Source organism: Electrona antarctica (genome assembly GCF_951216825.1).
Source record: "Electrona antarctica genome assembly, chromosome: 16".
NCBI classification, from domain to species: domain Eukaryota; kingdom Metazoa; phylum Chordata; class Actinopteri; order Myctophiformes; family Myctophidae; genus Electrona; species Electrona antarctica.
Genome location: NC_136797.1, coordinates 33,996,690 through 34,019,014, shown reverse-complemented (window position 1 = coordinate 34,019,014; position 22,325 = coordinate 33,996,690).

The window sequence follows — 22,325 nt, the reverse complement described above, 5'->3', positions numbered from 1 at the left end:
GTGAGATCTTTGGACAGAATCTGGAGGAGTAATATCAAAAAAATTGTTTTACAAAAGTCGGCCACCTGGTGGCGCTATAAAAGGCAGATGCGGAAAATGCAGTTCAAAGGTTTGTCCTTGGCCTCTAGGGAGTGTGCATGTTTCGGTGCAGTTTTAGGTAAAAAAAATGTGTGAAAAGCTGCCTCATGGTGGCGCTATAACAGGCCGTTCTGGAAAATGCGGGGCAGAGGTTCATCGTTGGCATCCAGGGAGAGTGTGTGCAAAGTTTGGCATCGACCGGGTTAACGGTGCCGGAGATTAGCTGGTAACGGACGGACGTAAGGACGGACGGACGGACGGACACACACACACACACACACACACACACACACACACACACGGAGTGCAAAACGGACGGAGTGCAAAACATACTCTCTCCCCATGCCTTCGGTCTGGTGGAGACAATAAATGCATACCGGTATTAATTACCGTTCTGAAGTAGTAGACGAGATAATATCGGGACCAGTCGAGATAATAATTCGACCGGTCGAGATAATAATTTGACTGGCCGAGATAATTGTCTCAACTGGAAGAGATAATTATCTCGACCGGTCGAATTATTATCTCGACTGGACAAGATAATATCTCGACCGGTCGAATTATTATCTCGCCTGGACGAGATAATATCTTGACCAGTCGAGATATTATCTCGACCAGGTCGAGATAAATTATATTTCATACTATGGCCATTCCAGGGCTCCGTACTAATACTTTAGTTGATTAATATAATTAAATCCTTGACTGTACGTATGATCAATTTATAAATTAATTGATATATTGTAATGTATCTGTGCTATAGTGAGACAAAAGAACAACAAATAATACATTGAAAATTTTACATTTTAAAATGTAATATTTAAAAGTCAAGAGCTCAGTTTAAGATGGAACATGGAAGGAATCCACAAAATATAAAATATCTAGCGAAGTAAAAGTAAAAATAAAGGCATTAGTGAGATGACAGCATCACTAAAAAGGATAATGTGACCCAACTTGACATTGGACTCTTAAGGATTACTGTTTGGGGACAAAGTTTATTTAACAGCATTGAGCCTCCTGGCTGGAACACGACACAAAAACAACAACCTTGTAACAGAAGCAGCCTGTTTTGACTGCAGTTAAATGTGATGGCAGAAGTAGAATGTCCACAAAGTTATATTTTACATTTACAAGCATGTCTGTGAATAATTGTTTAATAAACAGAGAGTACAACCTTGAAGTAAAGATTTCATCTTTTTTTTCTCTTCTTTTTTATGAAACATGCTATGACTCCGTGGAGGTCTCACCATGTCAAGTTTTAACCTTATAAAAGCTCCTGTTTATCTCCTGTCCACCTCACTCATTGAGGCGTCAAAAATAGCAGATCTTGTAATTTGGCTATTTTCCCCTATTTTCTCCATCATAATCTAGAGTATTCCATAAATTAAGCATACATACATACATGTTAGATGTTTAGCCTCCCCCCGTTCCGTTTCTCCCTATTTCTCCTCTTTCACAGCCCAGTCCCCACACTCCCTATGCCGGGAAATGGCTTGGCCTTCTGAAGTAAATAGGCATTAATCACTCCTTGAGAGGGAATTGTCAGAGGGAGAGCCCAAGGCATTTGAGAGGGCCATACGGAGGCACATGGGGCAATGAGATAGATGCTGTAGGGGTATAGGGTGTTACGGCCCCCTGTGGGATGTCTACAGCACCAGCTGATGGGGTCAGTGTGTCCACCTTGAGAAAGTGTGTCAAGGACAGTAGGAGGAGGGACACTGGTGGAATTCCTTACAGCGAGACCAAAATGGAGCACTGGCCAGCCAAGACAAAGCATTCGTTTGTATACTTGGTTTTGAGGAATCTTGGTTAGAGCATTTAACTCTGGGATAAAAGTTAAATTCATGACAATCCTCTCATAAATTGGAGGAGAGTGAATTGTGTTATTTTTATGTATTCATTCATTTTTGCTTCAAAACTAATGATATAACAGACAATATCAGTTTATTAAATGGACATTTGTATGCTTAAATTAAATCTGGCTTATGTGCTTAAAATGCAACTCGGGGAGAAAATTGTATTATTGTCCATATTGTCATTGGAATCAATTGTCATAGGAGTGGCCATCTTAAAATTGGATTTTCATTCATATGAATAATGTAACAGATATATAGATCACATGCAATATCATAAATATTGTGTGATGCTGGCAGCGTTCATGCACACTCAGAATTCACAACCAACAACTCAGGAGTTTGCAGAATGGGATTGCATGCATTTGTTTTTCATTTCACAGAACATTATTACATTTACGTCATTAATGGATTAGTGATATAAAATGTTTTGGTATGGTCTTCAAATGATGTCCGACAATTAAACCAGTTACACACAATGCAACAGTACAATATAGTAACTATCTGATAGGAAGTATAGCTAGATATCGGTATTATATTCTTTGCATCCGGTGGTCGAGTCAGCCTTTTTAAAAGAAAATAACTGTACCTTCTCATGGAAGAATGATATGAAAACTGTGTGGAAATGTGTATAGTAGAAATGAGAGAGTATGGTATGGTATAATGGATAATCACAGAATTAGTTCTGTAATATTCCTTTTGTCTGGCCCATTAAAACCAGGAAAGTATCTATGTCATTTTAGTTTGTGTTGGCTATTGCAGACAAGCTCACAGCGCGTCACTTCGTGGCCCGCTGCGAGCTTATACATCTGCTATTCTTTTTTTTTTTTTTTTAAGTTTTTGAAAAATGTTGAATTACGAAAAAGTTTGAGAACTGATTTAGAAGGCATTTGTAGAATCTGCCTCGGGTCTTAATGGATTAATGGTATTGGGTCACTGGTTTAGCAGCCATATGTGCACCAGTGACCAGAGTACTCAGGCAGACAGACAGCATTGGAGACATATGTTCCTCATCTTAAGTGGGGCTGTAAAAGGTATTGATGGTTTAAAAGCAGCTCGTAAGTAAGTGATCAATGAGAAGACTTCTCTGTCTGTGGTTCATTATGATGGTGTGATTGAGGATGATGATCTACTCTACAGTACCAATGTTCCATAGATCTCTCAGAATAACGTCTCAGAATAACCCTCTCAAGATGCCTTCAGTTGAAGAGTTTCAGATCGATTCCAATAGCACAGTGTTTCTCAAACATTTTCATGTCAAGGGCCCCCAAATTGATATGTATATGGCCACGCAGACCCCCATCTGAAAAGGCTTTGTAATTGTGCCAGCCAGGGACCACCGCAAGAGAAACAGCGGCTGTGGCTCAGGCGGTAGAGCAGGTCGTCCAATGATCCGTGGGTCGGATCCTGGCTCCTCCTGTCCACATGTTGAAGTGTCCTTGGGCAAGACACTGAACCCCACATTGCCTCCAATGAGTCGGTCAGTGTGAGCTTGCCACCGTTGGTGTGTGAATATGGGAAGTGATGATGCTGGTGTCGACTGTTTGCCACTTTACCTCCCAATATATGAATGAATGAACCATTGTAAAGCGCTTTGAGCACTTGGAAAAGTGCTATAAAAATGCAATTCATTCTAACAATTGGGGGGGTTCCGGACCCAAATTTGAGACCGACTGCAATAGCACACCAGCCTCAAAACCAAATTTAAGACAATTCCACGACTCTTGACTAACATCATGTCTGATCCTAATCCAGAAACCTGTATTGCCACAGTTTACCTACATATACCCCTTTTATGGGTTTTTTCCTTAATAAATGAATGCTCCATAAATTAATGCTCTATTTTATACTGTGGTAGTATCATAAAAATGTAGCAAATTGCCAATTCATAAGCTTAAGTTGTACAGTAGATTTTCTATTTGTGTTATTTTTGAACATTTTTGGACACTTCTCACCTTCAATGACATAACCAAGAGGCTCTAGGTTGAAAGTCATTATGTCTGTCTGTGGGATTAATACATTTTGGATTCATTGGAACTACATTTGATTCATTGGTACACTGTGAAAGGTATCAGTTTTGGACAAGTATTACAAGGTTTCCACCCGATAGCGACGATATGATTTAGTAGGAATATCCTAAATGGATTGATATGTTTTCCGCAGACCTACTGTAACATAATAAAAGAATGAACCAATGTAAAGTCGTATGCTTTAGGTAATCTGACAGTTGGACAACAATCCAAGACTTGGCACAGGACAGGCAACACTGATTGCAATCAGCCATATGGCTTCTGGGCATGCTTGATTATAATCGCATACAAGGAGGGAAAAACAGGTTCCATTCTTTTAAATGTATATTTCATGTCTATAAACAACACCAAGCTCCAAAAAGCTGTTGAAGGAATATTGTGTTTCAAAATCCAGATTGACTCTAATGATTATGTAAAGCAAAAGGCATAGTTCCACTGTAGCACTATGAATAGATTGCACTGCAGTTCTACCCATTATAGCGGTGGAGGTTTTGTATTATATAATATACCGTATGTGTATTGGAGCTATTCATTTACCAATTTTGTGCATTGTTTAATGTATATTTTATGACAGATAAAGACAATGTAGCATTACAATATTACAAGCGCTTTGCTAATTGAGGAGAAATGTAATTTATGTACAGTACAGGCTATCTATTATACATTTGAAAACATGTGCCCAAGCGCACGCACAGGAACAAAAGGCACCAGCTACTACGTCACTGACACACTGCAACACGCTGCAACACACACTGCAACAACACACTAACACGACACAGCCTTACCCTCCGCGTCGATCCACGGCTATCTCCTCATGTCGCGCCGCACGACCACATTCAACAACACCCGCGTAAACACTGTCATTGCACTGCCACTAAAGCCGCCTCCCGTCCACACTCACAAACAACATCAATATCAACAATAAACACAAACACGCCACAAGCACCGACACCCCCGCCTAATTTGTTGCCAGGTCTATGAAAACTAGCCCAGAAAAAATGCCATTCAACACGCTACTTACAACTCGCTTACAATTCGCGGACCTGGCAACACTGCATCCTGTTTTCCCATTGGCTACGGTTGCTACAACACGCATTTGCACTGCATGATGGGAGCAACACAGCTTAATGTAGGGGTCACCGATTGCTGTGCTACATCCCCCTCATGTTCTCAGCACCCCCTTCGGCTACACCACACACACTCACCTACACAATTCTCCACATGCAACACAGGCCCCTTATTGGCTAGCCCCCTCACATGGCGATCCCCACGCAGCCAGCCACACATCGCAAATATCGCACTGAGCGCACTGTGCAAATGCAATGCAAACTAATAGGCGAGTGTGCTTCGCCGCGGTATTTCCCAACGCGCCCATCTCATCGACACAACGCGCGCAGTCGGATGCCAAGCTCTTCCGCGATGTATTCCTTTCCCAGTCTCACCACACCACGGACTCATTGTAACCTCGCATCAGTGTCACTGCAGACACGTAATCACACCGTGGAGGATTTGTGACTGAGTGACTGTGTGTGTGTGTGTGTGTGTGTGTGTGTGTGTGTGTGTGTGTGGGGTTTGATTTCAGCATGTTTTGCAGTGCACACCATGGGACAAATCGCCTTTTCACCCCCTGCCACTGTGCCCACAAACGCATGTACAAGAGGAAAACAATCTAAACATTATATACTAACGTCAGCATCGGGCAGATTAACACACACCAGCGTTATTAGTTGAGTTTTCTTATTGAAGTGCCTCTGATTTGTAACTGTGCGTTTATGTCAGTCACCGCTGCGATCCGTTGTTACTCAGCCACCAGCAGCAACATACGCACGGACTGGAGAGAGGCGACGTGTTTCTCTCCCTTCGGCTCATGTAGCCCTCATTGTAACTACAAATATTGTTCCCGAAGAAACAATGTGGGGTCACTGCAATCCAAAATATTGTAGGCCTACTATAATGCAGTCAAGGTCCCCACAAAAACATACTACAGTATGTTCTGCTCCATTCTCAACATCTTTTGGTTTCCAAAAACACTAACTTATTGTAAGTAAACCAAAACAGTAAAAAGCAGTTTCATGTGTGCTTATTTTAAATTAATTTAATTTGCTTTGATGTGACAATAAAATACAACAAATAATAATAATACCCATCTGTTAATACATGTGAAGGGCACAATACTGGGTTTAAAAACACAGCTGAAACATGAAGTGGAGTCTGTCAAATCTCGCAATTTCCTTCTTCCCATTGCGCTGCAACGGAACTAGGATGAGCCGCCCGAAGGGCGGCGACATTCTAGTATTATACATTTAAAACAGAAACGAGTTGAGACGATCATTCACAAATACAGGAAATACAATTCTCGGAGCCTATCACTCAGGTGGCATTTTTCTTTTGCACTATACTCAGCAAGTGCTCCCTTACTTATACTACACCTCTAAAATTTCATTAATAGCTTTAACGCAGGGGTTCTCAACCCGTGGGTCGCGACCCCTCGGGGGGTCGCCAAATTATTTTAGGGGGTCCCCAAATTATTTTCAAAAAAAATAAAAAATAAAAATAAGATTCTTTTTTATTTCACGATTTTTCAAAAATAGCAGACCTACAAGCTCGTAGCGCGCCACTCGGTGGCGCGCTATGAGCTTGTAGATCTGCTATTTTTCAATAGCTAAATTATAACAATGCTTAAAACACCAAAAGGGGTTCCCGCCCAAAATGGTTTAAGGTTATTGTAGCAGTCAATTTATATTGGGGGTCGGGAGGGGGCGGGGCGGGGGTCCCGAGACGTTGCCAAAGCATTTTCGGGGGTCCCCGGCCAAAAACGTTGAGAACCCCTGCTTTAACGCACTGACTCGCTGTCACTTTAGCCTCCTCAGTCTGACAGGGACACACAAAAATCCAAATTCCTGCAGCCAAGAAGAGAAAGCTTAACATAATGTTCTGAGGCATTAGGGCTCTCCACTTTCTCTATGGTGCTTTCATCTTTGCCTCTTTTGGAAGTCAAGCCTGTTGTTCATTGTTAGGGTGTGAGTTTCAGAAATGTTTTTAACTGACATGACACAGCTATAGGGATGTTTGTACATCCAGCGTTTGAGTTATGGAGGAGTAAAGGCCTCCATGATGATGTATAGGCAGAATGTCAGGTCTGTCTGTTAATGATGATTTATGAAGGCTTCGGGGAAGAGCAGTGCTGGCCTGTGGTAATGCAGTCGGAGTGAGAACGCTACTGTAAACACAGCTTAGGACACCTAATGAAGGATCACAGAGGCATCCATTACACCCTTTCACATTCCTCTCTTATGACACAGGATGTGAACTACTGTACCTTTTCCCAGCACAATGGCTTACAGTGTTCGACACATTTCTCTTTGATCGTTGATGTATAGATGTATGTGTCGTCTCTCATACCGATAAAAACAAGATAAACCTTTGACGCAATCCAAAGATTGTTGTCAGAAGGAGAGGAAAGAAAACTTTTATAACCATGATGCTGAGATCGACGTCTCGCGAAGTCTTGTCAAAAGCCCAGGGATCATGTTCTCCTGTAACCCTAGACCCAGACCCATCAAAGCGGGTCCGATAAGCAGGCGGGAAATTTCCCAGAGAGCATCCTGCTGGTGGCAGGCAACACTGATGGGAGGGGTCAGTGTGTCAGGCTCCCATCCTGCCCCATTACTCAGCAAAGCTCCCATTAACATATCAGCCATCTGATCTGCTCCGCCACAGACCAGAGGGGACAAGTAAACACAGTGAGTGAGGAACTCACAAAGACAGGGGCGTGGGACGAGGGGAGGTTGGCATTCTATCCGTGCATGAAGTGCAAACCATTACTGCTCTTCACTCTTGCAAGGTAAGCATGATGGCGCATAGAAGCAGACTGTCAGCACAATCAGAACAAGGTCAAATCAATCGAAGAATAGCTGATTTATTTTACCATCTCTAGGGGTCATTATAGAGTGTTTCAGTAGGGAGGGCAAAGAGAACCTGGGGTGTGTGTGTGTGTGTGCGCGCATGTATGTGTGTCATAGACAAGGAAGGTGAGAAATGTGTGCCCATTCAAGTGTGGGAGCATAGTAAGCATCCTTTACTGCCAATGACCTGTTTACCCCTTTAATAGGTTGTTGTTGAAGGAGAACAACATGCAAACCAAGCAAGAAAATGGAATTACACACACACACACACACACACACACACACACACACACACACACACACACACACACACACACACACACACACACACACACACACACACACACACACACACACACACACACACACACACACACACACACACACACACACACACACACACACACACACACACACACACACACACACACACACACACACACACACTTTTCTACTAAGAACACTTCCTGTCCTGATGCAGTAGGCTTCCAGATAAACCCATGGTATATGAAACGAGATGAGAATCATGTTATTGCAGATAATAAGAGATAATGTTTAGTTTGTGGGTGTTTGTAGTGTAAAAGTGCATGATTGTTGAATATACACTCTGTAGTGTATACCAATGTTGTGATGTTATTCTGCATCTCAACTTCTCAATTTCAAGTTTATTGTCACAAATCACAAGTTTACAGTTGTAAAAGAGTGGGTGCAATTATGTTAAGGTAGCCTACTTCCAGCTTTTGCAGTTACAAAATATAGTCATATAAATATGAGTTAGAATATTACAGTCTCTTAAGTAAGAGACAATGCAAGAGTCGATCTAAATAGCAGCAGATATAATTTAATTTTAGAATTGTGCAAGTAAGAGATGTCACAGCAGCAGATATCAAACATGTAAATGTTAATGTATACAGTGTAATATATATATATATACACAGGGCCGGATTTAGCCAGCCCCACTCAGGTGGGCAGACAGAATTGTAAGGGGGGCGACTCCGCCGGCGCGGGTGGGGTGTCAAACCCACATTGGGTGGGCAGGACGCACGTTTGGGTGGGCTATGCCCACCCCTGCCCCCCCCTATGCCCCCCCCTAGAACCGGCCCTGTATATATATATATATATATATATATATATATATATATATATATATATATAGTATTTCTCTAAAAAAAAAATGTTTATGTACAGCAATCAAACTTAATGAACAGACCACATTGTGAATCAAACTTGAGAAGTTAAACATGCCACCTTTTGCTTACTGCATGGTGGAGATGTAAACACAAACACAACCAGGCAGCACTCTTAAAATGAGAGTCTATATCTATATGTTTTTGATTATTTGACCCGTTTCTATCCTGTGTTTTTGTCCCTGCTCGATTTCTATCATCCTCCCTTCTCACAAAAAGTACAAACGATGGAGGCATGCGCATGAAAACAGAATTTCAGACACTGCTTTTCACTTCTAAACCTATGATGTGACAATAAAGTTGATTCTGTCTCTGATTCAGGCCAACAAGGAAAAATATTATATCAAAGAAACGACAATATCACATATAACATTCCAAACAGGAATGGTTAAAACCAGACAAGATGCACTACCCAACAGTAGAGAGCATCACATGGATCAGTGCTTTTGCCCAAGGTACAGAAACCAGATCCCAAATCCATGAACAGGAGGGGGTGACGATAAAACAAAAGAGGGTTTTAATTCCACTTTTGTTGTTCCTCAGCTCCAGACTGGAGCCCGGAGAGCACAACTGTTCCAAAAAGGGCCTCCAATGAGGAGGACCCCTGCTGAGAGGGGCTGTGGCAAGAAAGATAGAGGCAGACTCCTCTTCAGGCATAGACAGGATGCAGAGCCTAGCGGGGTCCTTTCCGGGCAGGGCGTGGGAGATAACCAAGGGACCCCTGCTCTATTTCGGCCCCAGGATACATCATCAAGGGTCCCCTTCTAGTCACGTCTTTACGTGACTAGGGTGTTTGTAAAACATTGGATGAACCTTACAGCATACTTAACCACTTTCAACCGGGCGTCCTTATATGTTGGGCTTGTCATTATAGGCAAACGTTTACAAAAATAATTCAACATTTTCCAAAAATCTATGACGAAGTAGATAGGATTTAAGTGAAAATCTAGAAAAGGTGTGTACCGATTTGCATGATGTATCGATTACATCTGTACGAGCAATATCAAAATTGTGTTTTGCAAAGATCTACCTCATGGTGGCACTATAGCAGGCCGCTCTGAAGAATTTGGAGAAGAGGTTCGTGGTTAGCATCCAGGGAGTTTGGCATCGACCGGGCCAACGGTGCCGGAGATTAGCTGTACATGTACCTGTACGGACGGACGGACGGACGGACGGGCGTACACAAAACGCAAAACATACTCTCTTCCCGCCATGCCTTCGGCTTGGTGGAGACAATAAGATAACGCTGCAAAGTCTGTAAAAAACCTAAAACCTCAATCTTATTACTCACATCTCCCATACAGTATGAAAACTGAAGAACTGAACTCTGGGGAATCATTTATCTCCAATATCAAAACAATTACTGAAATAGGAAGTGGCTAAGTGATTTCCTCTAAATCATTCTAGTACTTGAAACATGCACCACCCAGTCATGTCATATTTCATGTTTTTAAAGCAGTAGTCATTGTCATTCCCACTCTTTCTTCAGTCAAATAAAAAATATCATCTGCATCGATGCTTTCCAATGAAAAAGAAAATGGTTCTCAACAGTCACATACATTGATCTTGTGTAATACAATCATCTCACACTGCATTGTATTTTGCCGTGTATCTTCTGAACGCTATGGTTTAGTATGCTGTGACAGACTACATGATTCCTTTTTGCTTCGACAGTTATGTTTCACTATGGTTGTTTTGACTGTATTGAAAGCAATCTACTTTTTAAAGAACCCAATAGTTCACTGCAAGAAAATATCACTGTTGGCATGAAGATGTCATTCCAATCGTAATCCCGGTGATATAGTAAATGTCTACTTTGACCACATCTCTTCTTCAACCGCTGTCTATTCTTTTCCCACACGTCATTCTGCTGTCAGGGTGTGCCATCTTGTAGCTACAATGCAAACATTGCTGGTCTCAATTTCACCGACATTGTTGCTACACTTAAGTGCAGTCACCTGATCCCCTCTGAAACAGAAGGGGTTCAACCTTAGCCGGCGGGCGGGGAGAAGGGGAGGGCAGGGGACCCGGGTGGAAGAGGAGGAGGAGGGAGTAGTTACCACAATTTGTTGCTGTCGGGCAGAAGCCTTGTATCTCCATATTTCAACTTCATTCATTTTCTTTATAAATGAATGCCCTACATCGTCATAATACAGTGTCAAACAATAGTAGCAAAATAGCCGATCTACAAGCTCACAATGTGAGATGACTCGTTGTGAGCTTGTACTGTAGATCTGTTATCTTTGAGGGGTGCTAGCCACTCCTATAGACAGCAATGTCTGTCCCTGTGTCCGAGTACCTGAGTGTTTCACTGCAGCCACACACAGTCTCTCACTCACTCACACACACACACACACACAGTCTCTCTCTCTCACACACACACACACACACACACACACACACACACACACACACACACACACACACACACCAGGGAGGAGAGCTTGTACAGTACAGTACAGTACAGTACAGTACAGTACAGTACAGTACAGTACAGTACAGTACAGTACAGACGGGTCTGATTTTTGAGTGGTGCAACCACTCCTATACGGAGCTTTGTGTGTCTCTGTGTCCTAGCACGAAAATAGCGTTTGGTTGATTTTCATCACCAAGTGTCACTGTTGTGCAGCCTAATACTCACACACCAATAGTCACACTGTGACAGTACAGAACAGTGACAGTACAGTACAGTACAGTACAGTAGAGGGACCCCCACACGGTAACTCTGTAATTTCTCAACCGCTTCGGACACGGGGCAGCTCGCCAGAACCGGCCCGGCCCCCTGGGCACGTTCCCGGGGGTCTGGAAGTTCCAGGGACCCCCTGGGGACCACTCACTTCACACCGGTGTGATTCTTTTTTTAATGAAAGTGGTTAAGTCTGTATGTGGGTTTGATAAAGATTTAACCAACGAAACGTATTAACAAGGGCTTGTAACTAAATAATAAAGTTGGAAGCACTGGAACACAGTTTATGTTTTCCATGTCCTGAAAAGTAACCTCTTTGGACATACATGCTTTCCACAGGACAGCGACGACATACAACATCAGAGCGTACAACAGTAGAGGTGGCAGGGGCCTCAGGGTCATTTAGATAGGGTTCCTTTACCCCGAGGTGTTAAATTCAAAACCACATTTATTATCGCAAAAAAGGAGGCTTTTCTTTCAACATCTGCTCACTTAACTTTAATTATAGCTTCTATTCAGAGGAGGCAGGCCATTAAGCTCGCTTTGGCTCTTAGCTCACACTGCTCGCAGTATGTATAGTACAGTACGCTGTGTTAGATACCGACTTGGATATATGGAGAGGAGAAATTTATTTTCCTGTGGTATAATTACAATCATTATGCCAATAAAATACTGCTGAGTTAGTAAGGGGGAACTGGAGTCCCTAAAGATTCAAATAAAATCACTCCGAGTACACATTAGCAACCAGGGCAGAGTTATAAAACATGTTTATCATGTACATACACAGTATGTTTAGCATGGGACTGTAGGTTTGCGTTCATTCGTCCATATTTTCTCCAAATGAATCTTTTTGAAACTGTACACAAAAATAAAGACTATACAAAATATTGTGTAAACTGTGTCCCTGTCACTGTGTATCACGCGCACGCACGCACGCACGCACGCACGCACGCACACACACACACACAGTATGTGTACTTTCATGTTTGTATTTATCCTTCTGTAGGCCGAGTGCACTTGGCCCATTTTCCCTCATTGTGCTTGGAGTACCCCACTGGGGAGGAAGACTAGAGAGATTAACTGCGTTTCCTGTTGGTGAGGCTTTGATGTAAAGTCCTCAGGGAAATGCTGTTCAGTCACATTTTCCCTTCATCTGCGTCGTTCAACGTGTAGTAGGCTACTGCCACCTCCAATGTCACCAAGCCCTTCATGCTACTGGCTTCAAGCCTCAATTATACTTTGTGGTACGAGTGTCACGCTCTGAAATCTGAAAATCTACAAGCTACACTACAAGCAATTTTTGGTGTGCACACCCATCTGCACTTTTAGACATAGCGGTGATTTGAATAGTGTTGCCGAGTTTTGGGTGAGAAACAAAAATGTGTCGCTGAAAACAGAGCAACTATAAATAATAATGCATTGAATTGGTAAATGCCAAGATTTTATTCAGTAAATACATGCTCACACACGACTGTTGATCTAGCGCATCTACTGTACTGTAGCACTGACATTCAGTAGTTAGCTAATGTGCCAAAATCAAATCATTACACTGTTGCTGAAATATAGAAAGTCATGAATTATTATATTGCTTTTCTACTGCTGTATGGTAGCATAGTTGTTAGGCCTACACTGTTTTCTATCATGACCGTTGCCAGCTCTGCAATGGAAGGCATGAAAATGGAAAAGGCCCCTCCAGAGAAGTTAATTGCTGCCTTTTGTCTGTACTGTGTCCCATCACAGATGGAATGCTGAGATAAAGCTGTCAGGGACCCGAAAACATCACCGGATGAAACTCAACACTCTTCCCCTTTGTGAATCCACAGCCGATAAGGATCTTGATAAGGATTATTACATATGCAACCTTTTATGGTGCATTTCTGCTGTGCCGAGACGGGGGGATTTTAGATCCAGCATCTCAGCTGGGTGCTTCCTGGAGCTCTAGGCCCTGAGAGGAGGGGGTATATAGACAGGGCTTTAATTGAAAGTTTCTTGCAAGTAGCAGAAGCATGTGGAGAATATTATGTTGTTTACTATGAGCCCTGCATTCTGTATATGTTCGTACCATTGCATGCCGAGACCATCAGAAAGTATTTAAGATGAGTGAGTGTAGGGACTTCAAAGGGACCAAAGGAGCTGAGTAGACGGTAAAGTGAACAGGAGGGCGGGAGAGCTATGAAGATTTGGGACAGGGTGAACTTGTTTGTGTGCGTGCGTGCGTGCGTGCGTGCGTGCATGTGTGCGTGCGTGCATGCATGTGTGCGTGCATGCTGGCATGTATGATTGTTTATACTGTACATGCTTGTAGTCTTTGTAAGCACACTGGCCAAAAAACTATAAATAAAACTATAACATCAACTTGGGGGAAGTACATGTTCTTCAAACCCCCAAAAATAAACAAACATCAGGAATGTGTTATGCTAAGTTCCAATCAGAAGTACTGATTGTTTGTATGTGCCAGTATGTCACAAACATAGATTTATGGGCATATTATTTTCCCTTTATGCAAAGAATAGCCTCATATGCAGGGAAATGCTTGTCTCTCTTGCGGGAGCATTTTGCACTGAACTCCACTTTATTTCCTCTTTCTTATATTAATTCTAATTTAAGCAATATTTATTGTTGTACCTCTGAAGCATGTAGCTTCTCAGCCAGCTGCAGCCGCCCCTAGAGCTGTCAGCATGATTGACGATTGAGACAGTGCATGAATTTCAAATCCGGCAGGAACATAAGGGGCCTGCAACATAAACAGGTACAAAACTCCAGTAATAGGACTCAAAAGTAGTCAATTAGAAGTATTGAATGTAAATCAGGTGCATGTGCTACACTGGTATTTTTTTTTTTACACCATTGAACGTTGGTGAAGCGAAGAGAATGCCCCTACCCTCGCTTCCACCCTCCTTTTTGTTCAATCACCATGCACTGGCTGGAGAAGACTCAGTCCCTGAGCTCTATGCAAGCAATTATGGGCCATGTTTAAATCCTCCAACCCTGAGAGACGAACAGAGGCAACCAGTGTGGTAGCCAGCTAATACGGACAGATAGACAGACACACCCTGTTTGGATATCTGGTTGTTGGAGTGCATCCAAGCATGTCTGTGATTCCCCCCCTTTTCACACATCAGCGAATGCGATTTCTTCAGCATGACCATGGCTTTAGATATAGTAATGATTTTCATATGTGGGGGGGGGGAGGGGGGGGGGGGGGGCACTACGCTTATCCCGAAGGAATATTTTAATAGAGGCATTCTCTTGAATATGAGCCACAAAAGACTGCAGGGATGGATAACGTCAGAAAGAGAGATGACAGGGAATTAATAATTACAAACATAGTGTACATACTCTTTACATGTGTACTGTGTAGGTTTCTTTTTATACCTAATTTATGCTGAATAGATCATCTATCTTTGGCGCGACGCAGTCGTGGAAACCAAGTATAAATTGAGGATTTCAATCCCGTCACTCACATCATTTGAGAGTTTGCCCTCTGGTCAGAACAGTGTACTGATGGCATCTCTGCGAGCGCCCAGACTGGCCAGTGTTGATGAGAACAGAAGACTGTGATTTACCAGATGGCACATTGTGTGTGCTCGTTTCTTGGCAGTATGACCCTATTGAATATTGAGAAGGGAGCCCAGCTTGGATGTGTGGAAAAAGTGTGACATTTCTTGGAGAGACTCATATGCCTATATGCGTCTACTCCTGAATTAGAACTGATGTGCAAACTGTCAGTATAGGGCACAGTATAGGGCACAACCAACTATTTCTCATTGTTCCGGTTTCATATGGCAAATATAAATACAGATCATGCCAGTTAAAGATTTCTGAGATTATAATCTAAGAACATGTACAATGTGCATATTTTTCTGTAATATACTTTTATTACAGAATGACAGATGTTCTGCCCTCCCAGGAGAGATTAAGACGCAGGTGGAGGGCTCCTTGCCTAATGCACAAGTCAACTTTCAACACACCTTACATCTCACATTATTATTGCAGTTAACTATGGAATTGTGCATTTCCGGTCAGTGTGTTGGTTGGTCAGGCACGTGACATCATCAGGGATGGAGATCCCTGATGTCATCAATATTAAGCCCATATATGGAGATCCCTGTTGTCATCAATATTGTCCAGCAACTCTACAGCTGACCTCAAACCCTTAAATCTCCATATATGGAGCTGACCTGTTCTGACATGCCATATGTTGATCCTTCCCCATCCATCCTTCGTCTTCGATGTCTCCCTTTTGACTGATACCTGTCCATTTTAACTCTAGACGGGCCTGCCCCAAAGTTATAGCTACTTCATACGACAATGCCGCATGCCAAAATTAGCCGATGTACAAGCTTAGAGATTTGTGTGACCCTTTGTCATACTTCGACCTGCTTTTACATGGACATTTCCTGGTGTTTTAAGTGTTTCTCCGTTTGGTGGAACACGGTGCAGATGTTACCACCAGGATATTTCCTCATTACACAGCAGGCCCTTCCGGTTCAGTGGCCCAGTTTAGTTTTGAAGCTAACCTTTAATTCGGGCCTCTGCACAGGTCCTATCTTTTCATCATGGGCCCCGGACCCTTCCATTAACCTCCTACACACAGGGTGGGGGGGCAACAGGCAGCTGGGCTGGATTTGGGCACTGATTGGAAACAGCTGTGAGCATGGACACGGGTGCAGGATTGAAGAAGAATGGAAGGTGGGTAGGGAGGTAGCAGGGACAGCGCTAAAACAGCTACCTTTGAACCCAACTAGACTACAGATATTATTTGAGCCACAATATAGTAATTGTTATGATCTGTTATGATATTAGCCCATGCACAGTACATCTTAGTCTATGTACTTGAACTTGAGATACAGTGTACGTGATATGTATTGTGTACTGCCGGTACTGTAGCATACTTTATAGATAGGCTACGAGAGACAGCAAGGTCAGCCTTGCTGCAGTAGGCACGTTATTCTGTCTCATATCTTATTGTTACGTCATTATGATCCAGCACTATATATGTTTCCTGTTTGTGTAATAAACTTTGTGAACCTTAGCGTGATACTGTCTCGTGTCTCGTTAATTTGTTCTCCCGGGGACCCGCCGGCCGCAGTCGCCGTACCAAAGGAATACTTCAACTGGATTGTCACACACCACCCAGCCTGCACACACTACCTGTCTGTCAGAACCAGACGAGGGTCCAGTACTTAGAGATTACAACAGTAATGATAATGAATTACTAGCTTAAGATCTTAAACTGGACTTTGTCAAGAGATTTGGCATACAATTTGTTTTATAGGTCTAATTATTCAGTGTGTTCAGAATCGTTGTAGTAGCCTGCAAGTCAGATATGTGACTGTTGTTACATACAGTAGGGAAATGAAATGAAGTGGCTGGGCTGCCACCTTGAGGTTTAGAGATGCATTTTGGATTTGACTTTCATCTAAAGATCTTAGATCATCGTGATCTATACAACAATGAAACAAATGAGATTTGTGAAACATAAACACTCATTTTCTGATATATGAATTAACAAATGCAATAATGACCAATAATGAATTTGATTCCTTCTTTACAATTCAAGATTAAATCATTGTTATCCATCTATAAATGCACCAAGTCTCTGTCTGTCTGTGTGTAATCCACGTAACTCGAGAACTGTTCGCCCCACTGACTTCAAATTCGACACACGCGTTCCACACCACCACAGGGGTGCAGTGCCCGGTGTCGAGTTGGACGGTCCCACGGTTAACCGCCCCAAAAAGGCCTCTGCCCGGGCTCTGGGCACAATATGAAAATTACAAATAAACTTTAACTCTCATTCGCATCAAGACCCTTTTCTATCAAGTTGACGAGATATAAAACAAAGCCATTTTTGTTTCCCAAAAATGATGCCACAGGCTATGTTGTGTTTGAGCCTTTTACAGAGCAAAATCTGTGTTGGAGTCAATACATGTTCCCCAATTACAGCTGTTTGATGACTTAGCTCTCTAGGATTCTGGCTCATGCACGACAATACCCTCTGACACCCCATCTCTTCTATATCTGACACTGTGAAGTCATAAACAGCTGATCTACAAGCTTGCGACGCATCACAGATGCAACACATTGTGAGCTTGTAGATCTGCTGTTTTTGGAACGTGACGCGACTGTACGAGGGAGCATAAATTAGGTATGAGGGTAGATATAGGGCTGGTTATATGTCAGGCTGAGAGACAGCGGATATGTATCAAAGGTTCAGCTTCCAACCGTAAAGGGATACGTGCTAGCAAATTTATAGAAGTATTAAACATTAAAAGCTCTAATGCAATTGAGATTTCATGACAGGGAAATGGGATAGTTAATAACCATCTCAGTGAACAGCTTCCTGGGTATCCTGGAAGGACCACAATTAGGTCAAGTTGACTGGAGCATTAGCCGAAGGGCAGGAGGCTGTTTTAGGACTTTTCTACTTTGGGGTGAGTGAAACGCGGCATTAATCACAGTAATGTTGCTGCAGTGATGCCAGAGACAGAGCAAGATGCCTTCTCTCTGTATAATGTCCTTAACCCATTTAGACCTAAGTTCGATTCTACAAATGTCTTCTAAATCATGACAGTTTTCAGAAAAACCCATGTTTCTATATGTCAGTGGTTCTCAACTAAAGGACCCCAAAAATTATATGTATTTGGTCGCCGAGCCCCATCTGAAAATATGTTGTTCCAGGGACCTCGCAGAAGCAAAGATTTGAGTTAAAAACGTTCGTTCTGAAAAAAATATATATTCCAAATTTGCGCCACATTTTCACGATTTTTCTAAAATAGCAGACCTACAAGCTCGTAGCGCGCCACCTATGAGCTTGTAGATCTGCTATTTTTCAATAGCTAAATTATAACATAATGTTTAAAACACCAAAAGGGGTTCCCATGTATAGCAATAGCTGATGAGACACAGAGAGCGCGCCGGCTGCATCAAAGGTAGAACGACGTATAGGTTGCACCAGGTGTCAATGGGTTAAAGAGAATGCTGCTTTCTGGGGCTAATTTATATACTGCCACTACTAGTGCCCGCACTAAAGCCTTCTGAAAATGCTTATTGCGCCATAGCTCATAATGGAGGGTGAGAATGCATTTGGCTCACTGCACAGGAACTTTACTCTTTAGTTCCTTATATCAGCTGGCTGTGCAGATGCAGAGCACACATAAACTACATCGGTGGGCAGTGTGATGGGTTAGAGAAGAGGTGTGGAATCATTTGGAGCCTCGCTCCATCTGGTTCTTGTGGACCACCTGGTGCAGAGCAGAAACAGAGGTCTGTGGGGTACCTCTTCCGTAACCTTCCTTCTCATGAATCACTGGGCCACCTCCAGTTATTTATTCCTACTTCTTTATTTTAGCTTTCATTTAATGAGCTACACGATGGTCTGCACAGGGAAATGTAACTCTCCGAGTTTTTACTAGACTCGAAAGTCATGTAATTCAGATGTTTGTGAAGTAAACACTGATAATCGTGGGGAAAACAGGGGTTTCCTTTCGTTTCATTTTTGAGGGGCGCTAGCCCCTCCTATACACAGGTTTAATGTTTGTCTTTAGTTCAATGTTTGTTTTGTAAACGCATTGCCAATGAAGGGAAAATGTACGTCATAATGTGTAATTTACGCCATATTGTCTCTTTATTACTTGCACAAGCAGAGCACGCAAGTGCTCTGCTGGCTTTTTTATGCGTATGCTCGTGGTATATATACTGATTTTGAGTGTGACGTAATGAAGATATGTATCAATGCCGGGGTATAACTGGCTTTCAATGGTGACGTAATAAAGATATGTTTCAGTGTCGGGTGGATTAAAGGTAATGTCTTTATGTATATATATGTAATGTGAAGCCTATCTTTATTACGTCACCATCGAAAGCCAGTTATACCCCGGCATTGATACATATCTTATCTTCATTACGTCACACTCAAAATCAATATATATACCACGAGCATACGCATAAAAAAGCCAGCCGACCACAGTATAGTACTTTTCAACGTACAACTTACACATACATACATTACCTGTTACCCAACCAATATTGAAACATATCGTAATTACGTCACCATTGACGGCCAGTTATAACCCGACTTTAGTATTTAATCCCAATGTTTTACATAGAGGCTGAGATTTGAAAGTCCGTAGCAGCAAGCAGAGCAAGTCTTGTGGTCGTGTTGGGACGTATGCACGTGTGCTTGGGAGGTATACTGGACGTTGATACCAACCAAGCATACGTACATAAAAAAGCCAGTCGACCACAGTACTTTCAACTTACATACATGTATACGTCACCTGTTACCCAACCAATATTGAAACATATCGTAATTATGTCACCATTGACAGCCAGTTATAACCAGAGAATGTTATTAGATATCAATGTTTTACAGAGAGGCTGAGATTTGAAAGTTCGTAGCGGTCGACAGTACTTGCGCGCTCGGCACTCGACAGAGTGCAGTTCTAGTTGTTAATGGTGTTTAATGTTTGTGTTCACCATTACATCACCTAATCAACATGAGATACTTTAATATATTAGCGCCCCTCACTTCACACAGGTGTGATTTTACCATTGTCAGCCTGTACATTACAACATTCAATCAAAAGAATAATTTGGGATTAACGAACATACCTGTAAGCCTATGAATTACCCAAAATGTTTCCAAACGTGTCTACAATAAAGGTATACAAGCAGGTGCATGGGATATACTTTCTATAATAATACTCCTGATACAGTAGATATAGGCATGTGAAGTGTTGGATAAAGGCCAGTAGCGGGCTAATATGACAGATCAGCAAAAAAGGACAACAGGGTCTAAATGAGCAGCAGATGGCCGGGTTAATGACCAGCCTCTAAATTAAATGGGATCTAAGGCATGGCGCAAGCTGAGGTGAGAAAAACAGCAACAATTGTAGGCTATTCTAAAACCAATTATTAGGAAAACTTGAGTTTATGATCTTTGTTTCTCTCTCTCTCTCTCTCTCTCTCTCTCTCTCTCATTATGCAGAATATGGCCCATTTCATAGTCATATTATTGGACTCATGGACTGTGATTAGTAATTAAATAATGTGTTCATTATTTAAAAGGTTGAAACTCGTAAAGGTGCGGGTGATTTTAATTACTTTATGTGCTGCTGGGTAGCTTACAGTAACCTATAAAAACACATGGTGTTATAATTTAAATCTGCAAAGTAACTAGTAACCAGTAACAAAGGGGTTCCACCGTGCCTCAAGCCACATTCAGGCTGGTCTGGTGCATCTCAGGAGCGGGGCTGGTATGTGTAGAAGAAGGAAGGCACTGGAGCGAACTCAGACAATTAAATTAAATTAGTAACCAAAATTGTCAATTCATTGTAGAGAATAAAAAGTACAATATCGGCTTCAAGTAAAATTAAAGTACCTCAAAAGTGTACCTAAGACAAGTAGGCCTACAGTACTTGAGTACGTAGGCACATACAGTACAACATACTCACACTCACTACTGTACACTAAGTACTGTATATTCTCACACACACACACACACACACACACACACACACACACACACACACACACACACACACACACACACACACACACACACACACACACACACACACACACACACACACACACACACACACACACACACACACACACACACACACACACACACACACACACACACACACACAATTTAGCTGTGTTATTCACACAATAATGAAGCAAATCAGCCAGTTCCCACATACACTGAGCTGATTACTGGTACATTGAAGGGCTTTCTGGCACCACTACTAGAAATACTATGTCACTATGTGTTAGCAACAGCATGATGTGTGCCGAGTCTGCTGACGCTATCGATAACTGGAGCGAAGACTCGCAAACCTGATTTATAATAGAAACTGATATATAAAGTATAGAATATAATATAATATAAGCACACACACACACACGCACACGCACGCACGCACGCACGCACGCACAATTGAGACCAACTCTTTATAACTTGGAGTGGCCACACAAGATCCTCAATGAGCATTGATTCCATAATCCTACACAGCAAAACAAGACGGAGATTGACAGCACAAATCACATGAAATTGTACGGTAGTTTTAATTAGCTGATCTAATCAACCAAACTCTTAGCATAAGCATAATGTGCAGGTTCTCTGACAATGATGGTCTAGCTATAGCAACTACACTCTAGCAGCTAGAGCTGCTCTCCTATGGGGCTAAGCATGCAGGCACAGGTTCTGCTATCCATCAGATCTGCTGAAGTAGCAACATACCTCTCCATGTTCCATCTCACACACTGACAGTCAGCCTGATAGGGAAGCCAGCATGCAAGAGACAATCAATTAGAGGCCCATACTTTTGAATGGCAGTGGGCATGGAATGGAAAAGAGGAAAAGAGAAGCCATCAGGATATTTCCAGGGAAATGTCAGGAATAATGGAGATCAGTTGCTGAAGATAGTCTTTAAAAGCCATAGAGTATAGGCTATATACCTCGTTGTATGACGAATAGCGAAAATAGCCTATCTACAAACTCACTCTGTATATAAAACTTTTCTTTTCTTTCTTTAATTTTTTTGGTTGTTCACATAATGACATGCCCAAAATAGGGA